Source organism: Gossypium hirsutum, chromosome A08, assembly GCF_007990345.1.
Source record: "Gossypium hirsutum isolate 1008001.06 chromosome A08, Gossypium_hirsutum_v2.1, whole genome shotgun sequence".
Taxonomy (NCBI): domain Eukaryota; kingdom Viridiplantae; phylum Streptophyta; class Magnoliopsida; order Malvales; family Malvaceae; genus Gossypium; species Gossypium hirsutum.
The window spans coordinates 12,668,045-12,671,542 of record NC_053431.1 but is presented as its reverse complement, the minus strand read 5'-3'; the positions used below and the strand labels follow the sequence as shown (position 1 = coordinate 12,671,542).

At 37.4% G+C, this 3,498-nt stretch overlaps 1 non-coding gene across 1 annotated transcript; it reads left to right on the top strand.

Annotated features, from left to right (window-relative positions):
* The first annotated feature begins 2,109 nt into the window (after positions 1–2,109).
* Positions 2,110–2,215, top strand: LOC121205317 (small nucleolar RNA R71). Its single transcript, XR_005900401.1, has one exon. It is a non-coding gene; the product is annotated as a small nucleolar RNA R71 (small nucleolar RNA).
* The last annotated feature ends 1,283 nt before the right edge of the window (positions 2,216–3,498 follow it).

The window sequence follows — 3,498 nt, the reverse complement described above, 5'->3', positions numbered from 1 at the left end:
TTGTGTTTCAAGACTCAGTTAGTAGGTTAAATGTGAAAAACTAGAATTTAAATAAATCATTACTGTTAGTGTTCGGGTTGCCTCTCGAGAAGCGCTTATTTATAGTCTAAGCTTGACTTACCTCTCTGGTGTGTGATCATGGTGGCTCGAGGAGTTTACACTCCTCATCTCTTCTATCAGCTTTATCAAAATAAGGTTTAAGACGAGTATTGTTTACGTTAAAAGTTTCGAATTTGAGATGAATTACCTCGACTGTACCATATGGGAAAATACTGAGCACCGTGAGAGGAATTTCTTCATTAGGTTCAGAAGTGGCAATGCGAGGGTCTGCTGCATCTAGTAGTACTTTGTCTCCAACCTTAAGTTGATTTGGTGCATCATTGAGCTCGTCATGGCGTGGTTTTGGTTTATCGTGTATCCTCGGTCTATGTGTCTACCGTTCATATAGTTCTTTAATTTGTAGCCTTCGTTCTTCATAGATAGGTCCTTTGTTGTTTGAACACGGCTCATATACATTTTCCGAAACTGTTTCCTGCACAAAGGGTTTTACCACATGATCAGTACTAGTAGAATAATTTATACAACCACCTTCAACTTTTGATGTGTTACTCGAATTACGATCTTGAAGGGTGATTGTTTCGCCTCCCACACGAAGTGTGAGTTCACCTGTACAAACATCAATAATGGTTCTAGCAGTTGCTAAAAATGGTCGTCCTAAAATTAAAGGTGCATTACTATCCTCTTCCATGTCTAGAACAGCAAAGTCTACTAGGTATATAAATTTATCGATCTTAACAAGAACATCTTCAATGATACCCCTAGGAAATCTAATGGTTTTATCAGCTAATTGAATGCTCATCCTAATTTGTTTGGGTTTCCCAAGACCTAGCTGTTTAAACATTTTATAAGGCATAACATTAATGATTGCCCTTAGGTCAGCCAATGCATTATAAACATCTAAACTACTAATTAAACAAGGAATCGTAAAACTCCCTGGATCTTTCAATTTTTTGGGTAGCTTATTCTATAATATGGCTGAGCAAATTGCATTAAACTCCACATGCGACGCCTCATCCAACTTTCATTTATTTGCTAGAAGCTCTCTTAAAAATTTGACTGCGTTTGGCATCTGCGAGAGAGCTTCGATAAACAGTAAGTTAATATGTAATTTCTTTAATAGTTTAAGGAATTTATCGAATTTTTCATCTGTACAGTCTTTCCTTATCGTATTAGGGTATGGCACCCATAGTTTGTACTCTTTACTTATCGTTTTCTGGTCATTGTGGTCCACCACACCCTTACTTTTACTTACTACAGTTTCTTGCCTCGGTTCTGGTTCAGGTGCAACTAAACCTTCATTGTCATGAATGGTAATCGCATTGAGTTGTTCCCTTGGGTTAGATTCCGTGTTACTCGGCAAACTACCTTGTGGTCGTTTAGAAATCAGTTTGGCAAGTTGGCCTATCTGAGTTTCGAGCCCTTGGATTAACGCTTGTTGATTTTTAAGTGCTATCTTGGTATTTTGAAAACGAGTTTCTGACACCGAGATGAATTTTGTTAGCATCTCTTCAAGTTTATTTTTTTCTCTTATTGGTAGGGTGGTTGTTGGAAGCCTAGAGGTGGTGGTGGTCGCTGATTTCCTTGGCCTCCCCATGAGAAATTTGGGTGGTTCCTCCAACCTGCATTGTAAGTATTACTATAACGATTATTTTGAGATCGAGAATTATTACCCATGTAATTTAACTACTCGTTCTCCATGTTATGGCCATAGGGTGGGTAATCTAGATTGCTTGATCCACCTCCACTTGCTTCGCACTGCATTACTAGGTGAACCTGTGAAGAACTAAGAAAACCGTCAATTTTCTTATTCAAGAGTTCTACCTGATTAGAGAGCATGGTGACCGAATCGACGTTATAAACCCTGGCTACTTTTGTTGGCTTTGTCCTCATGACTTTCCACTGATAATTATTCAGTGACATCTCTTCTATAAATTCATGAGCATCTTCAGGTGTCTTATTATTGATGGTTCCACCAGCTGCTGTGTCAACATTTGTCGAGTCGAAGGATTCAGGCCATTATGAAACGTTTGAACCTATAGCCAGAGTGGTAACCCATGGTGAGGGCATCTTCTCAAGAGGTCCTTGTATCTCTCCCATGCATCGTAGAGTGTTTCTAAATCCATCCGCACAAAAGAAAAGATATCATCACGTAATTAAGCCGTTTTAGCCGGCGGAAAATAATTTAATAAAAAATTTTCAATCATTTGTTCCCAAGCAATGATTGACCCTCATGGTAACGAATTCAACCACTATTTAGCTTTGTTTCTCAATGAAAAAGGGAATAACTAAAGGCGAATGACGTTATCAGAAATGCCATTAATTTTAAATGTATCACATAGTTCCAAAAATATTGCCAAGTAAGCGTTGGTATCTTTGTCCTGCAAACCATCAAACTGAACAAATTGCTGTATCATTTGAATTGTGTTAGGTTTCAGTTCAAAAGTATTTGCAGCTACAGTAGGTATAACTATGCTCGATTCAGTTCCTATTAAAGAAGGTTTAGCATAGTCATACATAGTGCGCGGAGCAGGATTCTGATTAACAGCAATCGCAAGAGGTAGTGGATTTTCTTGGTTTTCAGCCATTTCCTCAGTTGGGGTTGAAGTATCGTCCTCTTGCTCTTTCTCTGTGTATCATAAGCTTCGCCTTATTTTTCTTTGGTTTCTGCGAATTGTACGTTCGATCTCACCATCAAACAGTAATGGTCTTGACAGGTTTCTTCTAGTCATACACTATAAAAACCTGCCAGGAACGAAGAAAAGAAAAATTAGAAAAGAAAATAAAAATTTAAATTGAAAATAAAGTAGAACGGCTAAAGTAATAAAACTCGAGTGTTCCTAATATCCTAGTTCCCCGGCAACGGCGCCAAAAACTTGATACGTGATATTCACGACAGGTTTTAAATATTTATAATTAATCGTTCTTGAAACTAACTATTATCACGATGAAGACAAGTGTACCTATCGAACAGTAGTATAGCTTTAGCAAGACCGGATTGTCGAACCCAAATGAACCAAGAGTACTAGTAATTACCTTCTTTTTATTATCAAGCCTAAAAATTAAGGGATTTAGTTATCTAAACTAATTACTAAACTAAGAGTGCATAGAGAGAAGATTGGGAAAAAGCTTTTGGGAAAACTCGATTGATTAAAACAATACCCAAGAAAAAATCCACCTAGACTTCACTTGTTATTTGACTCTGAATCAGATGATTTATTCATTTGACTTGATCCGTAGAAATCCCTAAGTTATATTATTATCTCTCTCGAGGCTAATAATGTCTAACCCTAGGTTGATTAATTGAAATCTCTTTCTAATTAACACCTAGTGTTGCATTAACCCAATCTATGGATCCTTTTATTAGTTTTCACCCTAATCCGGCAAAATCTTATCACCCTATCTCTAGGCGTGCAATCAACTCCGCTTAATTATGACAAA